Source organism: Aotus nancymaae, unplaced genomic scaffold (genome assembly GCF_030222135.1).
Source record: "Aotus nancymaae isolate 86718 unplaced genomic scaffold, 86718_ANA_hifiasm-v0.15.2.pri h1tg000098l, whole genome shotgun sequence".
In the NCBI taxonomy this organism is placed as follows: domain Eukaryota; kingdom Metazoa; phylum Chordata; class Mammalia; order Primates; family Aotidae; genus Aotus; species Aotus nancymaae.
The window spans coordinates 1,294,630-1,307,464 of NW_026988513.1; the positions used below are offsets into that span (position 1 = coordinate 1,294,630).

General features: G+C 47.2%; 1 long non-coding RNA gene across 2 annotated transcripts in view; it reads left to right on the forward strand.

Moving 5' to 3' along the window:
- The window catches only part of LOC105725734 (uncharacterized), a 142,276-nt gene that overhangs the window by 102,661 nt on the left and 26,780 nt on the right, over positions 1–12,835 (forward strand). Inside the window, exon 4 of one of the 2 annotated variants that reach the window (XR_010340039.1) lies at positions 10,932–10,987. The exons of the other annotated variant lie outside the window; for it this stretch is intronic. This is a non-coding gene — a long non-coding RNA (uncharacterized LOC105725734). The remainder of the gene's footprint in view (positions 1–10,931; positions 10,988–12,835) is intronic. 2 annotated transcript variants of the gene reach the window in all.

The window sequence follows — 12,835 nt, forward strand, 5'->3', positions numbered from 1 at the left end:
CCCTGAGACTGGGTAATTTATAAAGGAAAGAGGTTTAATTGACTCACAGTTCCACATGTCTGGGGAGGCCTCAGGAAACTTACAGTCATGGTGGAAGGGGAAGCAGGCACCTTCTTCAAAAGGTGACAGGAGAGAGAAGAATGAAGGAAGAGCTTCCAAACACATAAAACCAGCAGATCTCATGAGAATCACTATCATGAGAATGGCATGGGAGGGAACTGCCCCCGTGATCCAATCACTTCCCTCCCCCTTGACACATGGGGATTACAGGTCTCTTCCTCCACATGCGGGAATTCCAATTCGAGGTGAGATTTGGGTGGGGACACACAGCCAAACCATATCGGTTGTTTACACAGCCAGGAAGTGGTTGAGCTGACATTTGACCCCACACATCCTCTGAAACCACCACACTATCCAATGTTAAAAGGTTTCATAGAAGGTGTCACCATCAGTAATTGGAGCTTCAGTAACATATTAGGATAAAGGAAAAGAGCCATGGATGTAGGATGCTTCGGGGCAGAAGTCAGGTTCTCTACACAAGTGACTATTGAACAGGTTGCAGAAGGAGGTGCCTGTCCCAGAACAACCCAGCCCTGTGTTTCCATCAGTTACTGAAACTCCAGAGGAGTTACACAGAGGTCAGAGGATGAGGGACGTACAATCCCGTGTGAGATTTGTTTTATTCACCACCATCCCTTTTTTAAAAAAAAGGTACTCAATTTTTCTTTCTTCTTTCTTTTTCTTTCTTTCTTCCCTTCTTCCCTTCTTTCTTTCTTTCTTTCTTTCTTTCTTTCTTTCTTTCTTTCTTTCTTTCTTTCTTTCTTTCTATTTCTTTCTTTCTTTTATTGTACTTTAAGTTCTGGGGTACATGTGCAGATCTTGCAGGATTATTGCAAGGTATACATATGCCATGGTGGTTCACTGCCTCCATCCCCCCCCGTCACCTACATCAGGCATTTCTCCCAATGTTATCCTTCCCCAATCTCTCCACCCCGCACTGTCCCTGCCCTAGCCCCCTACCCACCAACAGACTCCAGTGTTTGATGTTCCCCTCCCTGTGCCCATGTGTTTTCATTGTTCAACACCCACCTATGAGTTAAAACATACAGTGTTTGGTTTTCTGTTCTTGTGTCAGTTTGCTGAGAATGATGGTTTCCAGATTCATCCATATCCATTCAAAGGACATGAACTCATCCATTTTTATGGCTGCATAGTATTCCATGGTGTATATGTGCCACATTTTCTTTATCCAGTCTATCACTGATGGGCATTTGGGTTGGTTCCAGGTCTTTGCTATTGTAAACAGTGCCTCAATGAACATAAGTGTGCAAAAATGCTCAACATCACTGATCATTAGAGAAATGCAAATCAAAACCACATTGAGATACCATCTCACACCAGTTAGAATGGTGATCATTAAAAAATCTGGAGACAACAGATGCTGGAGAGGATGTGGTGAAATAGGAACACTTTTTCCCTGTTGGTGGGAGTGTAAATTAGTTCAACCATTGTGGAGGACAGTGCGGCAATTACACTGTTGGTAGGAGTGTAAATTAGTTCAACCATTATGGAAGACAGTGTGGCGATTCCTCAAGGATCTAGAAATAGAAATTCCATTTGACTCAGCAATCCCATTACTGGGTATATACCCAAAGGATTATAAATGGTTCTTTTATCATGTTTTTTTGAGATGGAGTCTCACTCTCTCGCCTAGGCTGGAGTGCAGTGGTGGGATCTTGGCTCACTGCAACCTCTACCTCCCAGGTTCAAGCAATTCTCTTGCTTCAGCCTGCTGAGTAGCTGGGACTACAGGTGCACACCACCACACCTGGCTAATTTTTTGTATTTTTTTTTAGTAGAGACGGGGTTTCACTGTGTTAGCCAGGATGGTCTGGATCTCCTGACCTTGTGATCTGCCCGCCTCAGCCTCCCAAAGTGCTGGGATTACAGGCATGAGCCACTGCACCAGGCCGGTACTTAAAAATGTAAAAGACAGTCTTATATCAACTGGCTGGAGTGCAGCTGTGTGAAAGGTTAGGTTGTCTATCTCGTGGCTGAGAGTGTTTCCCCTATTCTTGCATCAAATAGAATCCCAGAAATGGAGCACTAGTTTCCTCAAGTCAGTTTCTTCTCAGACACAGGAAGTTCAGCAACCATTTTATAACAGAGGCAATGATGCCTTCCAACGGGATGGCAAAGAAATCACGAAAGTCTTGGGCTCATGAGTGTGTTTTTGGCTTGTGTATTTGTTTTAATTGATTTTCTTTCACTAACTAATAAGAATAAAGGAGCACATATAATCTATACATACAGAATAAAGGATGATAATAAAACAAATGCCTGCAGGAATTCTAATAGAGAAAAGGTAAGAAAGGGCCAGGTTCAGTGGCTCATGCCTGTAATCCCAGCACTTTGGGAGGCTGAGGTGGGCGGATCATGAAGTCAGGAGTTCGAGACCAGTCTGACCAACATGATGAACTCCGTCTCTACTACAAATACAAAAATTAACCGGGTGTGGTGGTGCGCACCTGTAATCTAAGCTACTCAGGAGGCTGAGACAAGATAATGGCTTGAACCCAGGAGGCAGAGGTTGCAGTAAGCCAAGATCACACCACTGCAATCCAGCCTGGGTAACAGAGCAAGACCATATCTCAAAAAAAAAATGATAATAATAAAGAAGATTTCATGATAATAACATGCATAAGCTTTAAGACAGGTGAAAGCTTTGGGACTGATATAAAAAGGTGATGAAACTGGAAAGTAGGAAGAAATAAACAAACCAGCAAACAAATAACTTATATTAGGTGACACCGCTACTCTCCAGGGCAAAGGTATTTCCAGACATCTCCAGGTGGCTCCAAGGGAATGTGACACGCATGTCAGAATTATAGGGCTGGTGGGTTGGTAAAGGTGATTGACAGTCAGTCAAAGGAAGAGGAACCAGGCCGGAGGGCAGCACTTCTGTGAGCTCACAGGCCAGCTGGGGAGGAAGAAAGTGCCTTAGTTTCCAGGGGAGATGAAATTCCCTTAGAATTGTACCTGGCCCTGCGGCTGGCCAAGCACAGGATTTTAAATGTCTTTGGAGGCTGAGGTGGGGAAGAAGGTGCCATTTGCATGTTAGTAGCCGCCTGAGGAACTGAGCATGAGCACTTCTCCAGCCTTTGTACTTTAGTGTGGTACTGTGATTGAGCAAGTAGTAGTAGGTTTAGCAAATAAAAATAAGAAGCCCAGCTAAACTTGAATTTCTAATGGACTAAAGATGTTTTTATTTTCGTGTAAGTTCCATGTGATATTTAGAACATACTTATACTAAAAAGTACTTCTTGTTTATCTGAAATTCACATATAACTGGAGGTTCTGTGTTTTATCTGGAAACCCAAGTGTGTACGGGGAAAAACACTGATATCTGAATGAAGCCAGGAATATTCTGGGCAAGTGAAGCTCTCAGAGGCTCATTTTTCTGTAGAATGATCTGAATGTGACCGAAGAGGCAGGGGCTGTGGTGAAGTCTGAATGGCAGGTCCGAGCATGATTGTGGGGTCTGGTACACAGCCAGTGCTCAGTAGGGCCGCCTCCAGAGGATGGGCACATCAGGGTGCGAATGAGATGAGAGGCCTTCGATGGATCCCAGCTCTGCTCACTGCTGTGCGTCCACACAGGCAGCCTGGGCCGGGCTCACCGCTGCTGTTTGTTACTCCAGAGAATGGAACAGACAGGGTGCTGTCTTCCTTCTCTTCTCTTTGTCTCTTGACCTCTTTCCTCCCCAGCTTCTTTCTTCCACAAGTGTCTATGGGTCAGGGGCCGAGGTAAAGTGCATGTCAATGGACAATGGATAGGGCTGTTGTCTTCACACTCCCATAGCCTGGCGAGGGGAGAGGGGGCAGAGGATAAACACACGACTAATTAATTACCAAATGGCTCCATCTCCTCTTGAAAAATTTCAGTGGGCTGCAGGCTAGTGCGGCTGACAGAGCCCTCGCCTGGCGGAGGTGGCTGTCGCCTGGCTGGAGTTGAAGAGAGAGGAGCCATCCGCCTTAGCTTCCGATTTCTGAGATCTGCCGGAAGCTGTGCTGCAGCTGTGATACTGAGCCAGGTGCAGGCCACCCGGGACTGTCCATCACTCTGCCTTTCTGGCAGCCCAGCCTGGCTAACCCCCACCCGCCTTGGTGACCCTGGGCAGGGCCTTCCTAGGTTGGGGCAGCGGCCAGCACAGGGACTGTGCCTCTTCCCCTCACCCCTGTTCAGCTCTTGTGCCTTCTGTTTGCTCCTCCTCAGTCTCCTGGGACAGAGATTCTTGGCTTGGCCAAGCTTTAGCCAGCTTCCCAGGCCTTCTCCTAAGCCCATTTGTGCACTTCCTTGTAAAATCCAACTTTAACAAAGGACACTGCTAGGCTAGCTTAGCCAGAACCTTCCACCTTTGATACATGATCACCCTCCATACCTGATTGGGCTCCTCCTCCTTCACCATTCCCAGGGGTTGTCTGATCACCCTGACCTGCCTTTAGCAAGAATCCTTCCAGGTCAGTTTAGCCAGAATCTGCCTGACCCCTGATGTCTCCTCAGCCATTTTCCATCCACTGACCCCACCCTGCTCCTTGGCTATAAATCCCCACTTGCACAGGCTGTATTTGGAGTTGAGCCCAATCTCTCTCCCGCACTGCAAGACCTTGTTACAGCAGTCTCTGACTTTATAGAGGTGGCCCTGAATAGTCTTCCTCACTGAGCTGCAAAAAGAATCACGGAGCAATTTCTTTCTGAACACCTGTTCCTGCGACATTGGTGCTCTCTCAGCTTGACCCTGAGCTTCCTTCTTTCTTCCCTGCTCTCTCCCCCGGGTGGGCACATCCTCTCCTGTGGCTCCAGGACACCCCATAGGTCATGGCTCCCAGATCTAAACCCAAACCCACAACCTGGCCCTGAGCTTTAGCCCTCTGGTTCTGATTGCCTCTGGTGTCTGTGGCCGGACGTCCCATGGACATGAAAAGTGAACCATTCAGCAGGGTCTGCTTGTCCTCCAGCCCGTCCCCCTCTGTGAATGCCTTCATCGTCTAGACAGCTGACCAGGACAAAGGACTGGAAGCCGACGCAAGTGGGTCCTGAGAATCAGCTTGCTTCTGTTTCTCGGCCACTCTCCCAGTTCAGGCCAATTGCTTTCCACGTGGGTGCCTGCAACAGCTTCCTCGCTGTCCCCCAGCTGTCAATATCATTCTCTGGGTGTTCCTCGAGGCCTCTCCTGAAATTCACAACTGAGCCTCCTTCCACAGCTCCAGAGGAGCTTGAGAAGAAAGGCCAGAATACCTAAAGTGGTGCCAAGCCCTCCATGGTCTCATCTCTGCTTACAGCAAACGGTGTCTCTTCTGCTCACACCCATGCCTCCAGATTACTGAGCTCTTCCAGTTCTGTGCCTCTGCCCTCAAAGACACCTTACCAAGTGCTCTAATTTGGGAGATCACTGTTGCTGCTGTGCATTGTGCTGTATGCTTGTGCAGAGGAAACACGTTCAGTGATCACCTCGATGGAAATGAAGCTTAGCAATGCTTTTCACTGACACCTAAGAGGAGACAGTGGATGGGAAATAAGCCCTGCAGATCACGTTAGGGAGCCGCCCCCCTGGCGTGCAGATGGATCCAGTCTCCGTGCTTGACGGCACAGGAGTTTCGGGGACCTGCCCCTGGCTGCAGCCTGTGTTGGAATCACAGATACAGAGCTGAGAGCAAGCCCCTGCCTGAAAGCAGGTTGCAGTCCAGCTGCAGGATCTCACAAGACTCAGACAGAGTCTAATACTGACCATGGGAAGGTGAGAAGGAGATAACACAGCTGTGTCCATGGACCAAGAAAACCCAAGTCACACGGGACTGTATGGCAGTAGGTGAGGGTCTGGGCAGGCTCAGCGGAGAGAGAGTGCCCGGAAGTGCCCCTGAGGGGCTTCTAGCAGTGGGTCTCCACTGGCTGAGCCTAAGATCACCAGGGAATGTTTTTATGAATCTCACTTCTGTCCCCACCCAGACCAGAGGTGTTGCTTCAGCTCAGCAGACTTGATGTGGGGCATGCACCTGTTTAAAAAAATCCCCTGGATGCCTCAGGTGCTTATTCAGGACTAAAGAACCACAGGATCTTAACAAGGGGAGCCAGGGAGAGAGCAGATAAATGCAGAGGCACAGAGGGAGCAAAGCTCAGCGTTCATGTCGGGGGAAGGCTGAGCAGTGCATCTGGCTGGGGGAAATTGGGGTGGGGTAGAGCTGGAAGGCAGCAAGGAGCTGTGTGCTCCACAGGGTCTGGGGTGCAGATGAGGAACCTGCATTTCTGTAGGTGGGGAGAGACGATTGCTGCTGAGGGATCAGAGCTCCAATGAAGGGGCAGCTCCTGGCCTGTTGATTTCCGTGGCTGGGTGAGGAGAGGGAGCAGCCAGGCACCCACAGCACTGAAGTCCAGGTGAGCAAGGTGAGAGAGTCTCACCTGTGAGAATGCCGGCATGGGAAGCTGGGGGAGATAGCCTGACATCAGCAGGCTTCAGATCTTAGCCCTGGCTGCAAAGTAAGCCCACAGTAAAGTGAAAACACAGAAGGTGTGTTGAGAATGAGCCGCTAATCATGCAGGAGGTGTGAAGAGAGCAAGTTCAGGGGTTTGAGATCAGCCTGGCCAATGTGATGGAAGCCCATTCTCTACTGAAAAAAAAAATTAGCAGGACATGGTGGCATGCGCCTGTCATCCCAGCTACTAAGGAGGCCAAGGCAGAACAGCTTAAACCCAGGAGGCAGAGGTTATAGTGAGCTGAGATCATGCCATTTACTCCAGCCTGGGTGACAAAGCAAGACTCCACAGAGGAAGGTAAAGACTCACTGACCACAGGGCTTCAGGGTCAGGGAATGCAGCTTTGACCTTCAGCACATTGTTATTCAGACTATGATTATTACCAAGAAACAATCACTCCTCCTTTAACACGTGATTTGAAAAACATTGTTTTCCTTTTATTCTTAAAAATCTTGTATACGGACAACTCTATTTTGCCGAAGCTGTTTGCATGCTTTAGTTTAGATTAGGCCCCCAAATTTGAATAGGTGGAAAAACTCTGCACGTGGCCACTGTTTCATGTGGGATTTGAGACACAGTTGGGGCTGGGGCGGGGGATCTATCTTCTGCTGCATGGGGGCCAGTTCTGCTTGTCACCTATCTGGGTCTCTGAGGTCAAGATGGAGATTTAACTACTCTAATGACTCAGAGATTTTGAGCATGTGTTTTTTTCCACTGGAAACACGAAGTTCCAGAAAAAGAAAGTGACACTAATAACAAAAGCTGCAATCCATCAGGGGTCTACAAAGTGACATGCAACTCACATATATTTCTCGTGGAATCTTCACAATGGGAGACAGAGAAGCCGAGGCTCTCTCGGGAAGCTGTGGAACTTGCTCAGGAACTTGCTCGTACCAGCTAGCGGGCGGCAGAGGAGAGGTGCAGGTCCAGATATGGTGCCAGTGTGGAGAACCGCTGTGCTGTGCTGCCTGATGTCAGCCAGAACGGCCATGAGAGGCCAAAATGGTGCCACTAAGGGAAGGAGCAGCACCCAGAGCAGAACAGACCCCCCACCGCTCCAGCCAGCCCCTATCCCTGGGCCCAGCCACTTCCTCTCCTCTCCTCTTTCAGATTCCACAAAGTGGCAGATTAAAGTGAAGTGGCACCCAGGGACATGGGGATTGGGGAACTCATTTGTGAAAAACTGAGGCTGTAGCCATATGGATCCTGATGGCTGCAGGACAGCGAGGCCGAGCCCATTGGGAACGGGCGTTCTGTGTGGTCAGCGGCGTGGAGTGTGAGCTGTCATCATTGCAGTGTTCCGTGGGTTTACTTACAGTCACCACACCCAGACACTGTGCCATATGAGAACAGATCAAAGTCACAGGGAAGCTAGACACAGTTTACAAAAACACAGAGCTGGTGGGATTGTAACTTTCCTGTGGAGCCTGAGGCAAGAGGTATTGATCATAAAACAACCGAAACTAGTTAAAGAGCTGAAGCTGCTCCGTATTTCTATGTGGCGCAATTCCAAATACTTGGTGGCAAGCCTCCCGAGAAGGACAGGAGCAAGGACCTGGTGAGTCTTATGGCAAAGTAGGCTCTGAAGAAAACAGCACCACGCCTTGTTCCACAAGGCGGGGCCTGATTTTTGCTAACCCTCCTGACAGAGGATGGAGGATGTTTCTCAGTCCAGGGGACAGCTGGGGAACTCGGCTCCCCTCCTTTCCTTGGGGCCCCTCCATGTCTTCATGACTCCCACTGCCCCTTGTAGCTCAGCAGCAGGCCCACCAACCCCGTGATTGGGACACCACTGTGTCATTTACCCCAGGACTAGACGACGTCTTCAAAGAGGGCAGATGGGAAAAAAAGGCTGACCAGGAACCCTTCTTGGAGGTAGCATTAAGGAGAAAGGAGATTTAAGACTGTTGATTGTTGAAATAATGGCAGCTCTGCTCACAAGCGGTGTAAATAGTAACATATATGTACAGGGTCTATGTACAGGAGGTATATTCATGAAGCAGGGATGCATTTCACACCATCACAGTCTACAACAAAATTCAGAATGTTTTGCAGATCAAGATCTACTTGACAGTGAGTTGCATTTAGCCGGGGTGCTGAGAAGCTCACTCTGTGTATGTTTTCCTGTTGCTCCTGTCCCCTCCTCTGCACAGTCTGGCGAGGCCCAGGGCCCATCTTCTGAGGCTTTATTGGCATCAGCCATATCTGGGCTCGCACTGCTCCCCTGCCGCCTCTAGCCAATATTGGGGGAGGCCTGGGCTTTAGCACGCATTGGGTCACATCCTGTGGTCATCGGAAGGCCAGAATTGTGATGCTTTCTGACCAAGGTGCTCCCTGGCTGGGCTGGGGGCCCTGGACCCAGGACACAGTCTCCTGGGTGGTCCTTGCGGGTTCTTCCCCTCCATGGGGCTCTGCAGAGTGTGTGCTCCAAGTCCTTACTCCCCACGGAACACAAGCCACTGTCTTTTTCTCCTGTCTTGTCTCTTCTCCCCAAGCGCTTGTCCCTCTGCCCTTCCTTTAAGGGAAGGTCCCACTCACCTCCCTTCCCTGGGTCTGTCTCCACTGAGGGGTAGAGGGACAAAGGCCAGCCGGACATCCACCACTTGTTTCCTCCCCCACTCATTCACCTGCCTATCTGCACTCACACCTGGGGAACAGAGCGGCAGACAGGTCATTTTTTGTGGAAAAAAATATGTCTCTGTCCTCTGGTCTCTCCCTCCTCCCCTCTGTCATCTCTTCTCATGTGACCCTATGGCCCTGATGGGATGGCCACCTTGGGCCTGGTTTTAAGGAGGAAAATAATGATGAAATGATAAAGCCAATGCTTTCTTACAATGCCTTGTACAGTTTGACAAGTATCGGAGGATTCTGAATGTGAGCTCCACCTGCTCCCCACCTCATACAAAAGGAGAAGGGGAACAACAGAGGGAGGGAGGCTGACTGTGGGCGGAGCTCCAGGGATCTGCGTGACTCCTGCACTGCCTGGAAGAGGCTCGTGGTCCACGCCCCACGTCACCCCAAAGCAGGGACCCAGACCTAGCCCAACACCAGTGTGGCCTGCTGAGTCTTCTAATATTTGCATTTGATTTTGGCTTTATCATTTTAATTCTCTGAGTACTTTAAAATTTTTTTTATGGGTTTATGCTTTATTTTTTAAGAGCGGCAAGGGGACTAAATTCTGGGAACAGATTAAATAATAAAGCTAGACCTGGAGGAATTCATAATTGTATCCATTGATGGCTTCATATAGAAAGCGAATTTGGAGAAGGATGGGTGTTGGTGAATAGGAAGTTAGTCTGAAACCATGAGTGTCTGACATGTTACCCCTCTGCAAGCTAACAGGTCAGCCTACCGCAGTTGACTGAGCGATAGGCACATACACACATGCACATATGTGTCAGGCAGGCTATCTGCATGGTAGGGATTCACAGTACACATTGGCAGGCATCTCTGTATCAAGAACAGGCCATTTACACATAGAGCAACTTGTGTGGCTTCCCCATGCCCCATCGCCCCAGGGTGATGTGTCGAGAGCCACCCAGAGCACCTTCCCTTGCAGGGTTTGAAATGAATAAACTTGGAGCTTATTTGGGAGTTGCTGGCCCATCCACCTATCTTCTCTGGATAGAGGCAGGGGTGTGGGAAGGGGATAGTTGTTGCTTGAGAAGGTGACAGTCCTCTCTCGGGAAGGAGAAAAAGGTCTCTAGATTTACAACCCTGGAATGTAATCAGGTATCTCTGGAGATGTCTCTAACTCTCTTAAGAAGCCCCTGTCTTTCGCTTCCAAGGCTTGTTTGCTAATCAACTATCCTTTAACCCAGGTTGCCAATAATTTTTGTTCAAATGACTCTGGCCATGCAGAAACAAGAAAACATTCAAGTGGCACTGGCTCTTAGTGCTGTATGAAATAGGAGAGTTGTCCCAATGGTTAGACATCATGTGTGTGAAAGCTCAGGATCAAGGCTAGGAGTCACAGTGAGGAGAAACTTGACTTGGCTGAAGCATTTTTAGAAAATCCTTGGGTTGGGTAGGAGATCATTTGCATTCAAATAATTAGAAGTAAATGTGCTGAAATCTCAAATTTTATAGATCAATATATAATGTGTTTGATGAGTTGGGTTTAAAAGACTCCCCCTCCGTACCAAGGAAACAATAATAAAAATGGAGAAAAGTATATGCTTTCAGAAACTCTTATGAAATGATACCGTTAAGTAGTAAGAGGATGGAACCATTGATGGTTGACTATGAAGTCACAAAGGCAGGTGCAGTTGCATATTAACATTTACTGAGTGTTCTGTATGTGTCAAGAATTAATCGAAGTGTAAGTTACCTTGGCTAACATCATTTAATTATCTAACCACCCTTCTAAGGCAGGTTCTACAATTATTCCCATTTTGCAGGTTAAGAAATGAAAGCACAGAAAAGTTAAGCAACGTGACAAAGATCACACACCCAGGTGAGTGGCAGAGCTGTGATTTGGACCCAGGCAATCAGAATCCTTGCTTCTAACCACCAACCTCTGCTCTCCTGAATAGCTAGGTATCCAATTTGACTCTTTTCAAACACCAGCAGGACTCTATAGAGGTGGGATGTGGAAGTGCTGAAGGTCATAGATACTATTTTTTTCCTTTTATATGTATTAAATTCCATATATTTCTCCATTATCCCTTAAGCCCTACCCAACAAAAGCTTGGTTGTTATCTTGAATAGGTCAACCTTGGTGATCTTTTTCTCTGACTGTAAACATCAAACATTCCTCCTGTGCTTCATCTGGTGCTCTCAAGGGAAAAAGTGCTTCAGGAGAGAACTTTCTAAGAAAGAGAAAGTGAGATTCAGGAGCTGTTGTTACCCTAGTGGGAATCCCACTGTAATTGTTAGAGGCCTCCATATTTCAATTCCTTATTCAGCTCTCCCAGGTATGAAAACACAGTGCAGCCATTAATAGATGCCTGGCCACTGCCTGGAGGCCCCATGTGAACACCCAGGAGCCATTTCTTGACCCATCCCCTTTCCTCCACATCCTGAGCTCTGTACCCCTCAGAAAGGAGTCTAAGTACACTAATGCTACATCTTCAGCTTTGATGGCTTCTCCCTAAATCTTCTGTAGGAAGTCTTTGAGGTTGAATGTTTGTTTTGCTCTTTTGAATCCTAAGAATAGTAAGTGGAAGAAGTCAGCAAGATGTCTAAAGAATGCTCATTTATTTAAGTTGACTTAATTATCTCCATTAAACTTAATTGTCATAATTGTTGCTTCACTGTCATTATTGTTTTTCCTTTATAGGGTTCACCAAAGGCATTGTGAGCTTTGTGCGGCTGTGTACATGGTGTTTGAGCCCATTTATTTTCTCATTGCTTACTTCCTGCTCCTTAGGGATTGCATGGTTTGCTCAGGATCCTGCCTCGTCTCCAGGCTCTTTGAGGACGGGACAAATAATTGTGCCCATTGTCAGCCTATGATGACATGGGGAAATTAACCATGCAGATACAATAAATCATGTAAGTACACAAATGTTCCCCAGAAACATTCTTATTACTACTAGAAGTAGCTAACATTAATTGAGACTCTAAGTCAGGTACTTTGCCTATCACCTCTGATTTAATCTTCTCCATGACTCTTAAGTGGTAGAAATTATCATGATTTTGCAGATGAGGAAACTGAGGCACAATAAAACAAAGGGCCAAAGTCACAGAGTTAGGAAGTGGCAGTGCTGGGATATAAACCTATGTGTATTTTAAGCTTGGAGGCATCCTGTTAGTTTATTTACTATGGAAAGTAGGGTGGTAGGCTTCTGTTCTTTGATTTCAGGAATATGATGTAAAAGAGGAAACTACACGGTTCCTGATAGCTTCAACCTTAGAAGTTCTTCTTTTTCTCTTAAAATTGTCATTATTCTAGACAGAATTTTCCCCTCTATTTTGGTATATAATTTTTTTCCTGCTATCATGTGTTTCTATTTTAGGTTTTTATTTACAACCTAAATAAAAAATTGAAAAATATTGGTGCAAATAAAACTTTAAAAAATCAGTTATAGTTGCGTATCCCCTATAAGCCAAACTAATTTCACTTCATATGCCCTTTTAACAAGGCCCTTGTTGAAACGCCCATGGATACTTGCGGGCGATGACACCTGGATGTGTTGCCTAAGTCATTATCCAGTTATTTCACTTCCACTTAGGATGGCATTGTGAAGGTGTGTTTTGATGGCGGTGCCTGGTCCAGGTGTGTTCAGTGTTCCTTAACAGGTGCCACTGGGTAGAATGAAAGTAGTTAGCACAAAAGTGGGGAAAGAAGCATTTGTTTATG